The sequence below is a fragment of the Triturus cristatus genome, chromosome 3_1 (genome assembly GCF_964204655.1).
Source record: "Triturus cristatus chromosome 3_1, aTriCri1.1, whole genome shotgun sequence".
Classification (NCBI taxonomy): domain Eukaryota; kingdom Metazoa; phylum Chordata; class Amphibia; order Caudata; family Salamandridae; genus Triturus; species Triturus cristatus.
Genome location: NC_140583.1, coordinates 24,467,158 through 24,483,968, shown reverse-complemented (window position 1 = coordinate 24,483,968; position 16,811 = coordinate 24,467,158). Strand labels below are relative to the sequence as shown.

Sequence of the window (16,811 nt, the reverse complement as noted above, 5' to 3'; positions counted from 1 at the left end):
GGGAGACGCGTGCAGTGTCTAAACACAGCCGCGGGTTTCCTATAGGTTTCAATGGCACAAGTCGCGGTTTGTAATTTAAAGTTTTAGGGCACTTCGGAAAAGTCAACAAGCAAGCCACTTACAGGGTAAGTATTTCGAGGGCCAACACACACTTGGGCACCGGAGTGCACGAGTTACCTCACCCACGGAAGCCGGGTGCATAGGTTTTTTCTGGTGTCGGGTCGCGATGCTGTTTTCAATGGGGACCACTGAAGACTTGCTGCTTGTGACGACTGGAGAGGTGTCCGCTGGAATCCGACGATGGATTGAAGTTGAAGAGGACCTGAAAATTGAGGGGACAGTGCTCAAAGTCACTTTCCAGTGACCGGTGGCCAGCAGGATGGATGACCACTGATGTCGTGTCGCTTCAGGTCATCAATGGTGGTTTGTCTCTTCACTCACGAGGTCCAGGAGAGATCGACGATGACCAGCAGCTGGATTCGGGAGGGCCCACAACGTCTGCAGCTGATGACGGTGTCGGCAGCCGGATTGGAGCCAACAAGCCTTGGCAACTGCAAGTCTTGTGTCGAGTGAAGATTGAAGATGGTGCAGACCAGCAAGGTCTGATGGACTTACCCAGTGAGGGTAAATGAGGGCAGGCCCGGAGCAACCAGGAGAGCCCTTGAAGTTGATGAGAAAGTCTTCGGGTGAGTCACTAGCCAACGGGCAAGCAACCGCAAAGATGCCTTTGCAAGAAAAGTTCCACAGGAGCCCACAGTCACTCGGGACAGGGTAGGCCGCTGATTTTCGGTACAGACCTGCTAGGGACTTGGACTACAGATGGTCCAAAGCACAAGTTCGCAGAACGTTGTTTAGGGTTTGCACTCGAAATCAGTGCACGGTTCCCTGGTATTGCTGTTCCTCGTCACTCCGGGGTTCCAGACGCCACAGCTTCACTGGGGACTCAAAATGGCCGCCGAGAGGTCAGGAAATTTGCTTCAGGGGACACAGGGACTTCGGACTCCGGCGGGAGCGGTGAAGTTTGCAACCGTTGATCAAGTTACTGGTGCCTGCCAAGCAGGGGAGTCACTCCTTGACTCCAAGGGAGATTCTTCAGTCTTCCAGAGATAGTGGAACGTCGAAGGGCCAGGATTCTTCTTTGTAGTGCGTCGTCCGGGTGTAATCTGAATTGCATTGGCAATGCTTGGTATCTTATAGTGAAGATAGGGGAGGGACTAGCTCTAGGACCACTCCTCTAGGAGGGTCAGGGTAGTGGGTGGTTACACCCACTTCCCTTTGTCCAGTTTCGCGCCAGAGCAGGGGCAGGTAGCCCCTGAACCGGTTTGAGCTGGCATATGCACAGAGGAGCCTACTGCTCCCCCAGTGCAGGACTTCAAAGGCACTCTAAGAGTGCACCCACCCAGCTCCAATACACTAAATCCTGTAGTGGGTGGTTACACCCACTTCCCTTTGTCCAGTTTCGCGCCAGAGCAGGGGCAGGTAGCCCCTGAACCGGTTTGAGCTGGCATATGCACAGAGGAGCCTACTGCTCCCCCAGTGCAGGACTTCAAAGGCACTCTAAGAGTGCACCCACCCAGCTCCAATACACTAAATCCTGTCTGGGAGGTGGTAACACCTCCCTGTGACAGGATACCCTTTGTTGGACTTCCTCCACTGCGAGTTTCTGTCAGCAGCAGGAGGGCAGCCCGGTGTCTGTGCTGGTGGCATCCATTTTGTGATGCCAGGGCTCTAGAAGATTTCTACTGTGTAGTACAGTGGGTACATGTCGGCCCCTCTAGAAAGGTGGGATCCTACTCCCACACCAGTTACTGGTGTGGGGGTAGGATTCCAAGTTGTTTGACACCAAACACGACATGTTTTGATGCAGTCATTCCAAAGTTAGCATTTACCGCGAGGTTATAATGCACTTAAGAGTATATGGTTTAACCGCATCCACAAACAGCAGTAGAGAATAGACTCTGCTAGCTGCAGAGGGGTCCTGCTGAGGCAGAAGCACCCCCTCACATAGTAAACCAAGCACCCTGCCCTCAGGATTGTTAGGGCCTGCTAGAGGGGTGACTGATAGGTTTATATGTGTGTGTATGGTGAGATATAGGAACCTATACCTCAGTGAGGAGTGCTAACACTACCTCACACAGGCTGCAGTAGCAGGCCTGTGGTGTCAGATTGTGAATGCTTCCCAGGGATGGCATAATAAATGCTGCAGCCCCTGGTAGGCCTTTGAAGTACCAATGCCCTAGGTACCTAAGGTACCATATACTAGGGGCTCACAAGGCACCACAGTATCCAATCACTAGTGCATCTAATATGCACACCAAGTTGTTTAGAGAGATCGGTGAGACTGGGGCCCTGATTAGCAGGGACCCAGCCAGACTATAGTCAGAAACCAGTGTATACATCAGAAAAAAAGTGGGGGCAACATAAGTGCAGATCCTACTCTCCTACAAGTACTTAATAATTCTGTAGTTCTGTATGTATATTACTGTGACCAAATCAAAAGCCTTATAATGTCCTCTGATGTTCCCCAACAGATTCTTTTTTGCCACAAGTACAGAAATACCTCTGTTTTAGGGACCTGCTTGACCGCATTTCCTGCCCTCTTCAGCTAAAGGAGATCTTTCAGGCAGATTCCTCGGCGGCTGTAAAATATATGCTGCCGGGTCTTACGTATTCCTGAAGCTCTTTAGTCGGGTAAGTTGCGGACTAGAATGCTCTTCTTGCTGAGGAAACCTAACGGTATTATAAAGCACGTGGATCGACGTTCTGGGGAGCCTTTGCATGCACGTGCATCACTTCCCCTCACTGTCACACTACATTGGGCGAGGAACCTTACGCTGGCGGCAGGTTTTTCCCCTAGCGCTGCCTGTGTTGATTACATGTGGGGGTGCACACAAAAACGGTTTGTAACTTTTGAACTGCAGTTAATTATTCTGTATGTCTCCAAACTTCAACTGCTAAAAAATAATTTTTCATAGAATGGTCATCTGAAAATTCTTTGGAAAGAAACGACCATGTGAAGTGAGCCTAAATTTAGTCAAAACTAAATACGATACATTGCAGTGATGTGCCGGAGCTGCGGTCTGCAATTCAATATGGAGTTGGGGCAACAGATTTAGGGTTTAGGAGGCTGGCTTAGGATATGGTGCACACTTATTTAAGTGATGCACCTGGCACTAATCCAGACAACCCTTATGGTGACTTTAGTGGTCTTTGATAACCATAGAAACCATCAGCCTCAAGGCTTATCTTGAAGGAGTGTGAAGCAGCTTATTTTACCAGTTTGATCTGTAGTGTAAGTTAAATGAAAAAGAACCACACAGTGTTTTATATATATATATATATATATATATATATATATATATATATATATATATATATAAAAATACTCTGTTTATTACACGACACTCACTAACACATTGGTATAACTCCTACACGGAGATATCAAAACAATACACAAGAATACTCCAAATGCAATCAGGTAAGTAGCACATAATACAGTGGTCTCCGGGAGAGACCAAACCATGTACTGAAAAAGTCGAATGCGGACTGCAAAAGAGAATGGGACTTGGACCAGAGGAACCAGAGGAGCCGGGTACAAGGAATCACCCAAGGTACGTACCCAGGAACCCCACAGAGACTGTGTGCAGAGTGGGAACACCTCTGCGTGCCCAATGGAAGTCAATGGAGAAGTCGTGGTTGTAGTTTGGCAGAAGAATTCCCTTGGAGGATGAAAGGTTGGAGAGGGACCCTACCCGTGGATGCCCTGGGAACCAGGTTACCTACATCAGAGAAGCCAGGTGCATAGGGGGTGAAGAGACGTCGGAAACCTCCGTCGACAACAATGTAGGACTTAGAAGAAAATGCCTCTGGAGAAGACGGTGAAGAAGTCGGGTGGAATCCAAGAGTGGATTCTTGAAGTGAAGAACCTGCAATCAGAGGGGACAGAGTCTATGCCACTTGGAGGTGACCAGAAGCCATGGAGAAACAATGCCCACCAATGTCGGGAGGTTCAGGAGAGTCGACTATGACCTTGTCGCTGCAGCTGTGAAGACCAGGTGACACTAAGGATGACCAGGAGCCATGCACAAGCTGTCCCTCATTAGTTGTCGGTGACTAGTTGGTGGGTGTCCAGCCGGATTACCAACAAGCCTTGATAGCCTCAACTGACATGGAAGATGAAGAAGGACCAACGTCGGAAACAGCAAAGTCCAAGGGATTCACCAAAGGCAGGAGAGTCAAAACAGACCCGAGCAATCGGGGGAGCCCACTGTAGCAGTAGAAGAGCCTCAGGACGACCCACAGGCCAAAGGCACAGGAGTCGCAAGAGGATCTTGAGCAGCGAATCACAGATGAAGGCCCACGGTGCAGAGGATGCGGTGAGGACGCTGATCTTGGAGGGAAGAGATGCTGGGGCTTCTCGTAGCCTGAAGATCTCTGGAGTGCCTAGGCAACGGCAAGTCGACGCGGTGCACAGGGGTTTGGCCGCAAAAGTTCAGACAAGGCATACTGGCCTCAAAATTGCACAGAGGACAGGTCAGGCCTCGAGGGAGTTGCAGAACCACCACCTGTGTTGCTGAACCTCGGGAAGTCCATGGAACGACAGGAGCAGTAGACCGGTCAGCTTCGTTGTGGTGCCTGCAGATGCAGGGGAGTGACTCCTTCTCTCCAAGGGAGATTTCTTTGGGCGTCCTTGATGCCCACAGGTATTTTTAAGAACCTGGCAGAAGCACAGACACAGCAGAAGAACAACAGGGAGACCAGGAGCTGCAGGACGGATGTCAACTATATGTATTCAAATGACTGACCGCACTTACAAAGCCTGTAGAATCGACTCCAAGGTTTGTAGGGGTGTCCTGCATATGCACAGACACCCACACTTGTAACCAAGCACTCCGCGATCAGGACTGAAGAACCTGCCATAGGGGGGACTTAGGTTTTAAGTGCAGTGACCTCAGATATAAGGAAACTTATAACTGTCATGAGAGGTGCTAGCACCAGCGCACACAGGGCGCAATGGCAGGCCTGCAGTCTGAGTGTAAGTGGACTCCCATGGGTGGCACAATACACGCTGCAGCCCTTGGGAGATCTCTGGTGTAGTTATGCCCTGGGTACCTTAGTACCATATACTACGGACCTACAAGGGTACACCAGTAGCCAACTGTGGATGTACGGAAGTACTTACCATTGTCAATTTAAGGAGAAAGCCCAGTTGCTGGGGGTCCTGATTAGCAGGATCCCTGCAGACTAGGTCAAAAACATACTGACATCAGGCAAAAAATGGGGGTAACTATGAAAGCAGACCCTACTTTCCTACAGCTTCCAAAATGGCGCCAGCGCAGGGGGGGGGGGGGCGGCGAGGAGAGGAATTGTTAGACCCGGCCTCGTGGCATGGCCATCCCTGTCCCCGCACCACATATCCTGACCCATGCACCTCATGCAGCCCCCGAGTACACGGCCTAGCCGATCCTTCCCACCAGAACCCACACACACCCGACCCAGACTTCCCCGTCCGTGGCCTTCCTCCTTTCGGCCACACCGGGCCCGCGTGCCCACTTCATGCACCATAATGGCCGCCCGGCCCCAGCGCGACCCTGGCCTAGAGGCGCCACTCCGGCTGGGGGACATCGCGCTCCCATTGGGATAAGAGAGGGAGGAGCAGTTTCCATCGCACCTCTGAGCTCCCCTGGGAAGGTGGGTTTCGATCGGCCCGCCGGCCTCCCCGAGGGCTGGCTCCACGCCTGCTGGGTGTCTGGGACTCCTCCCGACCCGGCCCTGAAAGGATCAAAAGACAATGGCAGGAAACCCCGACAAGCGACCCCCAGGTGACAAGACCCCTGCCTGCACAGACTCCGGACATCAAAGAGGAGTCGTCCTATAACAAGGGGTGCTCTGGGACTGTCCGGCAGATTCGCCTTTGGAAACACCTGAGCCCTGCTGAGTGACTCGCGGCTCCCTGAAGATCGTAAGACCTCCGAACTTGTGCTTGAGCCCTGCCGAGTGACTCGCGGCTCCCTGAAGATCGTAAGACCTCCGAACTTGTGCTTGAGCCCTGCTGAGTGACTCGCGGCTCCCTGAAGATCGTAAGACCTCCGAACTTGTGCTCGAGCCCTGCTGAGTGACTCGCGGCTCCCTGAAGATCGTAAGACCTCCGAACTTGTGCTTGAGCCCTGCTGAGTGACTCGCGGCTCCCACCGACTCTCCTGGTCCCGCCGGACCCTGACGACGACAAGCGTATCCCCCAACTCGAGGATTGTGAGCTGTGCGCCGGGTACGCCCCTGCATTTGATCCATAACCACAAAGACTGTCCCGCTACCTCCTACCCCTTCCCGAGACTCTGTGAGCCCGTGCTCTACTTGTATATACTTGCCGTGCTGATCATAAAGATCCTACGACTCCGATTTGATAAAGATTTGTTCTTAAGAACCCACGGTGTGGCCTCTCTTTGTCGTGTGGTGCCGAGTGTGCGATCCTAGATACGACATTCCTCCCTTGAGGAGTCTCCCGCCAGTGCCCGGCTACGATACCGCGAGGGTTGGTCTCAGGCTAGTCAGGGCCCCCTCCGGGCTCCTCTGAGGTCGCCTTCTAACAGGAATGCACCCTATTGGATACATTTGGTGCATTCCAGCCCTTTGCCAGTGATGCAGCGCAGCACAGCGCAGAAATGTGACTTGCTGCGCTCTCATGCGCCGCTATTTTAGAAATATGCCCCCTAGAGACCAGATAAATGTTAGCGTGCGCTATATACCTGAAGTAATTATTACCAACCAGTGAAGAGTGTCCACACAGCTGTGTGGGCTTTCTCCTCTTGTCATTTGCGCCATCTGGGCTCCTGAAAGGGGCGTGGCTTCCATTTGTGAGCAGGTGCACAGACACGCATGTTGTGAGAAGCCTCGAGTCTCCCATATCTCACAGACATTCATGGGTCTGGGGCTGGAGTTGGGGGCCTTCTGATCCCTGTGGGGGTTTTTCTGACTATCGCATTGCTCGTCCCCCTACCTCGAGCGCCACGTGCCAGGCTTCACCCCGCTGTGAATCAGAAACACCTGAAGCCACACACTACTGCTGATACACTGACTCCAGGGGTGGGCAGAGAGCACACGGGGTGACTTCCTGCCCATGTTTGATGAACGTACACTGGTCCTACCTCACAGATTCCCCTATAATTCTGGCAGTTCACAGAAAACGGGGTTCAAGTATGTCACTAGTATTTACTTGTATAGCGCCTTCCACAGCTGGCATGTCACCGTGGCGCCTTAGGATTTGAGTTTGCGGGTGTCATGATGTTCTCCAAGGGGACCCGCGACATCTCAAGACTCGCCTCCAGGAGGGGGTTGGGAGGGGTAGGGGCCCAGGGCTCCCTGAAAGGCGGGATGTAAGGAGGGCAGGGGAAGGGTCACTCCCCCGTGAGTAGTGATCTGGTGCCTGGACCTCCCAGTTTATTTATATAGACGTGTTTTTGTAAAGCACCCACGCAGTCCGCTTCAGGGCGCTAGCACAGGAAGAGCGGGTGGCTGAAGTACACGGACGGGCGGGGGCATAAGGGGAGGTGTGCGCTATAGTGTGGTGGCGTGGTGCAGTCACTACTGGCTTGGGACCCTGGTGACACTAGACCCCCCTCCCTCCCCAGGGACAGCGCCCAGATCCCCTCCTGCCCCAGGGCAATGACAAGGCTCATCTCAGGTTGATACCCGGTCTATGATGGTGTGTGTGATGCCCCTTCTGCCCTCTACTGACACCCCCTGACCCCCACATTCGCCCCCCCCCCCCCCCCCCCCCCACCCCCACGAAGAATCCCACCCAGCGGCGTCAGCTGCTTCCCCTTTAACACGAGTTTGTTTTCCTCCAGATCGACTCCCGATTAATTCTTGAAATTCTTGTCCAATCAGTGGCTTCAGCCTGGGGGCTGGGATTCTTGTAGATTTCCATTGGCTGTCGCAGGAGGAGTCCCACCAATCACAGCCTCGGAACCGCCCAGTCCTCCCAGTAGACACTGGGAGCTCCGGGTCTGAAGTTTGAGAGTCAGAGCGAAAGAAGACACGGAGGAGACAACGACAGCTCCAGCACAACCACAACAACACAAACAAGGGACAGAGACCAGGAGCAGGTAAGACAACAACAACACCAGCACAACAACAACAACACAAACAAGGGACAGAGACCAGGAGCAGGTAAGACAACAACAACACCAGCACAACCACAACAACACAAACAAGGGACAGAGACCAGGAGCATGTAAGACAACAACGACACCAGCACAACAACACCAACACAAACAAGGGACAGAGACCAGGAGCAGGTAAGACAACAACAACACCAGCACAACCACAACAACACAAACAAGGGACAGAGACCAGGAGCATGTAAGACAACAACGACACCAGCACAACAACACCACAAACAAGGGACTCAAGGCACCAGGGGCAGAGCAGGAGCAGGTGAGACAACAACAACTCCAGCACAACCACACCACAAACAAGGGACCCAAGGCACCAGGGGCAGAGCAGGAGCAGGTGAGACAACAACAACTCCAACATGACAATAACACAGCAATAAAGGAACAACGACACCAGAGGTAGAGAGCAGGACAGACAACAAAACTTACTACACCACCACAAAAACAAACAAGGGACCCAAGGCACCAGGTGCAGAGACCAGGAGCAGGTGAGACAACAACAACTAAAGCACAACAGAGTGACTATAACCCAACAACAAGGGAACAAAGACACTAGGGGCAGAGAGTAGGTGAGACAACAACTACAGCACAACAGGGTGACAATAACACAACAACAAGGGAGCAAAGATACCAGGGGAAGACAGCAAGAGCAGGTGAGACAGCAACAACTCCAGCATGACAACAACACAAACTAGGGGACCGAAGCACCAGGTTCAGAGAGCAGGAGAGACAACAACAACTCCAGCACCACAATAGCACAACAAGCTACCTGAAGCATCATGGGCAAAGAGCAGGAGCAGGTGAGACAACAACTACAGCACAGCAATAACACAACAAGGGACAAAAGACATCAGGGGCAGAGAGCAGGAGCAGGTGAGACAACAGCAGCTATAGCACAACAATAACATAACACAACACAACAAGGAACCACAGAGCTGGGTTTGGTGGCTTCAGTGGATTAAAGCAGCCACTGCAGGAGCCTGTGTTTGACCTCATGGTCACAGGTTCAAATCCCAGCGGGTCCACTCAGCCTTTCATCCATCTGAGGTCGATAAAATGAGTACCATTGAGTTGGGTAACAATAAACATCTGTTATTCAGCGCCAGGACACCTACGGGTAATCATGCGCTTTACAAATACACCTGTTCTGTTCAAAGACACCAGGGGAGCGGAGAGTAGGTGAGACCACAACTATGGCACAACAATATCACAACAAAGGACCAAAGACATCAGGGGGGCGGAGAGCAGGTAAGACCACAACTATGGCACAACAGTATCACAACAAAGGACCAAAGACGACAGGGTGCAGAGAGCAGGAGGAAGTGAGACAACAAATACAGCTCAACATTAACACAAGAGACCAAAGTCACCAGGGGCAGAGAGCAGGTAAGATATCTACAGTACAACAATAATATAACATAAAAAGGGACCAAAGACACATGGGGGTAGAGAGCAGGAGCAGGTGAGACAATAACACCTGCAGCACAACAATAACACCACAACAGGGGACCAAGAGCACCAGGGCAGAGAGCTGGCGCGGGTAAAACAACTACAGCATAATAGTAACACAACAAGGGACTAAAGACACTACTAGAAAGCATGAGCAGGTGAGACAGCTACAGCACAACAATAACACCACCACAAGGGACCAAGAGCGGCAGAGAGCAGGCGCAGGTAAAACAATAACTACAGCACGATAGTAACACACAAGGGACTTAAGACACAAGCAGAGAGCATGAGCAGGTGAGACAGCTACATCACAACAATAACACAACAACAGGGGACCAAATGCACCAGGAGCGGAGACAGGTAAGGCAACAACTACAGCACAGCAATAACACCACCACAAGGGACCAAGAGCGGCAGAGAGCAGGCGCAGGTAAAACAATAACTACAGCCCGATAGTAACACACAAGGGACTTAAGACACAAGCAGAGAGCATGAGCAGGTGAGACAACAACTAAAGCACAACAATAACACAACACCGCTACAACAGGGGACCATAGACACAAGGGGACGGACAGCAGTAGCAGGTGAGATAACAACAACTATAAACAGTACGAAATCCTTGGGTCTATTGCAATAATCAGAAAGTGTGGTAAACCACTACTAAATAGTTTATAAACAAAAAAATATTAACAAACAATACAGAACCAATGACTATGCATCACAGAACTAACTGTGGGCATTTCCCTTTTCAGGACGAAATCCCTCACTCACCAGAGGTGACATGCTTCATCATATGGGATTCTCCTCCCAGAGGAAAAACCTAGTTCCTCTGGGGGCTACAACCCCCTCTCTAAGAGGGATGAGCCCAGGGAGGTTTTATACGATTAGTAGGATATTCTAAATCCACATATGAGGAGACAGCTGTGTGAATGAGGGTGCAGCGCAAAAAATCAAAAACTGTGAGGATGGTGAGGTTAAAACTAGCTAAGGCGCGTAAAAATGATATTTTATTTGGCTACGCACCTTGCCAGGATTAAAAAACAGTGCACCTGCGGTATGGATTTAAACCGCGACGGTGGAATAGAAAATATTGGTCAACATGTTTCAGTCAAAAACCTATGTGTAGACGAGGCTTTCATCAGGACCTGTGATGCTGCTGCTAGATAAGTGTAAGTGATACAACACAAAAGGATACAGGGACAACATTTTTCTTAAGCCTGTTCCATAGGGAAGAAATACCTACAATCAAAAAGAAGAATCAGAACTAGGGGTGGGCGGAATTTGCGAAAGCGACTTTTGCAAATTATCGCGAAAATGTTAAAAATCTCCGCAAACAAGCGGAAATATCGCGAAGATGCGGAAGTTTTTTTCCGGCATGTTCGCGAGATTTTCTGCATGGTTGCGGGTCGCCAACTTACCCATGTGGTTGCTTGCGGGCGAGGCCATCTTGTTTTCAGTTGTCTCGCGGTGCATGATCGTGAGAAAAAAGACGTGATCGTGCGACGCATGACGTCACTGCGGACGCGAACTGGCGCGAGACAGCGCAAATGGCTAAAACAATACAACATCTCATGGAGAACGCGACCGGATCGGGAAAACTTGTCGGCGAACGCGGGGATTCAGGTAAGGCGATCGCGCGCGCGCGAGAATGTATTATTTTACAGCGCGAGCAAGAACCAAATTATGGCAAAGCTGCGGAATGCGGAAATTTTGACATTTCCGCGCTCTCCGCGGAACGCGGAAATGCCAAATTATCGCAAATTCCGCGAACGGAACGGAAATTTTGCCCAGGCCTAATCAGAACATCATTTTTTATTTATAATTTTCACAATGCATCACAATACACATCGACAATAATGCACTATAAGGGCGATGCAGACAATAAAAGGCTAGCAAGAAGGGCTAACATCCTCAAACAACATAACAACGAAAAGAGGCCGTATTAAGTATGCATAGCAAGGTAGATTTCACTGGTTGTCACATATATACAATGCCAATACAACATATTCAAAGACAACATTAGCAGTTATATAGCTGCTGTATCAAGGGCATCATGCACAGCAATGGAGCGCAAATAAATTAATAGGGGTTCCCAAATATCAGTTGGTTGAGAGGTCACCGGCAGCTCTTCTGCATACAACACGAGATTCTCCCTGCAATATGCCAAATCTTTAAGCCATTGTGCCTCCGAGGGCTTACGTTTGCTAACCCATACCATCGCCACTCGTCGTTTCGCAATGAGCAATGCTACTCTAGCTAGTCTACCTATAGCACCTTTTAAAACGAGGAGTAGGCCCAACAAGCATACCTGGGGGTGAACAGACCAGGGCGACACCAATGATTCTAGATAATGTGGAGATAACCGCAGTCCAGTACGTCCGTACCGTGTCACATGACCAGGCTAGATGCCAAATATCCGCCCCGGAAGTACTGCAGCGGGTGCACCTATCTGATTCTCGCAGCCCATATCTAAAAAGCCGCTGTGGTGTGTGATAAAGTTGGTGAAGAAACTTGAAGTGTATAATACGAAGGTTCCCACTAGATGTGAGGGCCCCAGTTAGAGTCCAGCAATGTTCCCAATCTTTGCTAGAGAGTGGTGGGTCTAAGTTCTTATTCCACTTATTTAGACTCTTGTCCTCAGGAAATGTTCTATCCGCCCTGGCAGCCCGATAGAGTTTAGTGACAAGTTTGTGCCTGGTGGGGCTAATTAGCAAGGTCTGTAAAGCCATTAATGCTGGAGGTTCCATGGGGAATGTGGGAAAATGGACCTGTGCTGCCCCTCTCAATCTATGCAACGTAAAAGTAAGCAACAGGGTTTTATTTTGTATATATTCCGTATCCGCTGAGGTCAAAAACGAGCCATCAGGAAATAGATCTTGCATCTTTTCAATACCCGCCTGTGCCAAAATGCGCATAAGGCCTTCATCATGCGTTACCATGATGTTCGCATGATAAGCAACTGGAAGCAGTGGCGTATAAAATGGTAATTTGCCAGCCAGCCGACCCAGCGCCTGCCACGCCGCGATTGTCGAGTTGACAGTATTTATTTTGTTACGGGGGGAGAGGCGACGACTATGAGTAAGGAGAGAGTTCAGCGGAATGGGATGTGCATCCCAGTGCTCCACCGCTACATGAGGGATGAAGTTGTGATGCGTAAACCAAAAATGTGCGTAGTGCGCCTGCGCACATAAGTAGTATAAATAGAAATCAGGTGCATTAAAGCCCCCATGTTTATAGTCAAGAAGTAGCGTCTGCCAGTTCACTCGCGCTTTCTTCCCACCCAGACCAAGCGAAGCAAAATCGACTGCAATGTTTAAAAAAATGTTGCATAAGAGGAATAGGTACATTATTAAATAAATATAAAAATTTGGACAATACCACCATTTTTATAAGCGCAAGTCGGTCCGCGAGAGAGAATGGAAGACAAATCCATTTGTCTGTCTGGCATTCCAACCACGTAATAGTCATTCCATAATTCTCCCGGAAGACTATATCGGGATCGCGGTGCACCGAGATTCCCAGATACTTGACCGACTCCAACGCCCACACAAGAGGGAAGTCTAATTCACGGGGCGCCGTGCAGGCGGTCAAAGGCAGTACCACCGATTTGTTCCAGTTTATAGACAGCCCGAGAAAAATGCAAACCGAATATATTCGCGTAGCACCGGTGCTAGTTCATTGCGTGGTTCACGGATAAAAAGAAGCATGTCGTCTGCATAAAGCGAAATGATAAGAGGCCGATGATGCAAATTTATAGCTGCTTGTTTGTGGCATTGTCGAATAAGACAGGCCAGAGGTTCTAGCGTCAGGGCAAACAGCAGCGGTGACAAGGGGCACCCCTGCCCAGTGCCCCTAGTGATGGTAATCGGGCTAGAGGTATGACCCCCCACCCTGACCCGGGCCGTTGGCCGCATATACAGTAGTTTGACCCAATTGATTAAAAAAAGGGGAGAAGCCCATGCGTTGCATGATGAAGAATAGATAGCCCCATTCAATTGAATCAAACGCCTTAGCGGCGTCCAGCATAACAGCTACAGCAAGCAAGTCAGGTGAGAGAGTGCGAAACAGCGCAAATAAAGTACGGAAGTTGTAAGATGTAGAACGTGTAGGTATAAATCCTGACTGATCTGGAAGGACCAGATTCTGCATTAGTGGCTGCAGACGTGTGGCCAGGATTTTTGCTAGAATTTTTACATCTGTATTAATTAGGGAGAGCCGCCTATAAGAGTCGCAATACTCGGGAGATTTCTCTTTTTTCAAGAGCGTGATAATTGAGGCCTCGCGCAGAGACGGAGGGAGGATACCCGAATCATATGCCTCCGCATACATCTCTAATAAAAAAGGGGCAAGCTCTTCCGCGTAAGCTTTATAAAATTCCGAGGTAAAACCGTCTGGACCCGGAGCCTTCTTATTAGGGAGAGAAGCAATGGCCACACAGATATCCTCCACCGCAATAGGACGACCCAAATATTCCCGCTGCCCATCATAGCCAGGCAATAGCTATCGGTGCCAAATATGCATCTAATTCCACCTGGTCAGTCTCGCCTTGAGATGTGTACAGTGCCTCGTAGGTCTGCCTAAACTGTTACGCAATGGCAGGAATGCTATAATGATCCTGCCCTGATTCATCTGTAATCTTGGTGATAATGTCGCCGTTCATACGGTGTTTGATTTTTTGGGCTAAATGATGCCCCGGGTGTCCGCTGTCTCCGTACGAGCGAGCTACAAAGCGCTTGGATATATATCTCATTTCTTCCTCCGCCAACTTCACATGTTCAAGTGTGGCTTCTTTAAGAGACGCCAGAGTCGATTCAGTGGGCGCGCATTCGTAATCGCGTTCAAGCCGAGTGAGAGTAGTTTCTACCTTGGCTATCTGACCCCGAAGATCCTTTAATATGCCAGCCGTCGTACAGATGCACGTGCCCCCAATGATGGCTTTAAAACCCTCCCATAAAACTCCAGCACTATCTACCGTCCCCGTATTCTCTGCGAAGTAGCGTGTGATGGCATCGCGAATTGTTTCCAAATAGAGAGGGTCTAACAGGGACTCAGAGCGGAATCGCCATGTGAAGGGTCGCATGAGTACCGTAGGAATGCATAACGTGAGTTTGACAGGGCAGTGATCAGGGAGCGTGCGCGGTAGATTCTCCACCTCCAGCACCCATCCCACCCCCCCGTCTCCCACCAGCTAGTAGTCAAGGCGCAACCAACTGCCGTGCACAGAAGAAATATGTGTGCCAGTAAGGGTGTCCATATGCTTATGGCGCCAGATGTCTAACAAGCCGAACTCTTCCAATCCGGCCTTTACCACCTGTGCTGCTAGACTTATCTTTGCTGGGGTCTAAGTGCATGTTGAGGTCCCCCCCCCCCCACTGGATCGCCGCTTCAGGCCAGCTGCGCAGTAATGCTAAAAGGGTCATGTATAGCCCAGGGTCATCCACATTTGGACCATAGCAGTTGACTATTGTGACCAGTTTGCCTGCCAATGTAGCATGGACAATAGCATATCGCCCCTCCGAGTCAATGAGTGTGCGGTGGGCTGTAAAAGAGAAACCTTTTCTAATTAGAGTGAGAACCCCTCGGCTATATGAAGAATAAGAGGAGGCAAGACGAAAGCCAGACCAGCGGGCCCGACCTGCTGATCCGTGTATCGCGTCAAGTGATTTTCTTGTAGGAGAGCAATCCTGATATGGTGCCGATCTAAATAAGCTAGCACTTGACGAATCTTTCTCGGTGAGTTTAACCCCCCTCACATTCCATGTTAAACAATGAACAGTCACCCCACTACCATGCATGGCAAAAATGAAGCATATAATTGACGGAATCTACCATTCGTCCTGGATGCATAGAGAGAAATACAAGCAAATATCAATGTAATGACCATTTGTCTGGCCAAAGCAACTACCCACACATCCCCCCCCACTTTAGCAACCCCAACACGCCAAAGCCATCCAGAACACCCACAACCACATCCTCCGCAGAGGACCAAGGAAGTAACCATTGGTGGGGAACACCCATATAGGGGGGCACCGAGCGCAAACTCCCTCCCGGTGTAAGCAGGAGGTGGCCAAGCTATTGTGATCAAGCGGCCTACGATGCATCAAATAGGTAGCCACCCAGTACAGGCAGAATAGTCATCTCAGCCCAATATAACTTTCGGGCTGCTGGCCACCAAAAAGTTTGCTGCCATCAACTCCGGAGACAGCACCACCCTCCAGCAGTCACAGCAAACATGTACATAAGGCAACAACAGGGATGAGAGAACAATGACAGAGCAATTGTGCAAATTAGTGGTGTCAGCGTCCGCCATGTGCTGCAGCCGTATCTCCAGGGTCCCCAACAGCTGAATCTCCCGTTGCCTTGGGGATCGATGGCGTCGGGACACAGTCTTTGCAAAGTCTAGAGCTGCCTTAGGGCATGTGAAGATCCTGTATTTCCCGCCGTCTTCCAAATGCAACCTGGCGGGGTAGAGCATGGCGTACGGAATTTGCGCAGACTGGAGTAGTTTCTTTGCAGGCTGATCCTCGCGGTGGGCCTCCTGTACTGCCACTGTAAAATCGGGATAAAAAGCAAGGGTGTTACCGTCATGGGTGATGGTACACCTTTCCCTGGCAAGGCGAAGTATCACATCCCGATCTCTATAATTTAATAGGCGGGCAATAATGGGGCGAGGCGGGGCACCCGGCGGGGGTCGTGCAGCCAGTGAGCGATGCGCCACTCCACAATGAAGACCTGCGAGAACTGCTCCCAACCAACGATATCACTGATGAGCTTCTCCATGTAGGGCTCCATACGTCCCGTATTCGTGGATTCTGGCAGGCCCGTAATGCGCACGTTATTTTGGCGCGTCCTAGCTTCCAAATCCTCATTACGGGCCTGAATGACAGCAAGGACCTTTTCCATAGAAGTCGTCTTCTGAGTAACCTGCTGTAGCCCATCTTCTGCATCTGAGATGCGTGTCTCCGCCTCCCCCAGACGCTGCGCATGTTTGTCCAGCTTGGATGACATGTGATCCATACGGAGGTTAAGATGGTCTATCTTGCCATCGATGGATTGGAGACTCGCCTGTACCACAATGAGAGTCTTGTCAATGTTTGTCAACCGATCCGTGGGAACGTCCGCCTCAGAGTCTGAGGCTGCATGCTGAGCCCCTCTCCCGGCCTTCCGGGGCTCAAATGTAAGGCGAGG

General features: G+C 50.5%; 1 protein-coding gene across 5 annotated transcripts in view; it reads left to right on the top strand.

Annotated features, from left to right (window-relative positions):
• Positions 1-7,983: 7,983 nt before the first annotated feature.
• The window catches only part of LOC146859631 (SPRY domain-containing SOCS box protein 3-like), a 109,710-nt gene continuing 100,882 nt past the window's right edge, over positions 7,984-16,811 (top strand). Inside the window, exon 1 of one of the 5 annotated variants that reach the window (XR_014979324.1) lies at positions 7,984-8,105. The gene's annotated coding sequence lies outside the window, so the exon portion shown is untranslated. The other 4 variants (XM_085646667.1, XM_085646665.1, XM_085646664.1 and 1 more) reach the window with 4 other exon arrangements.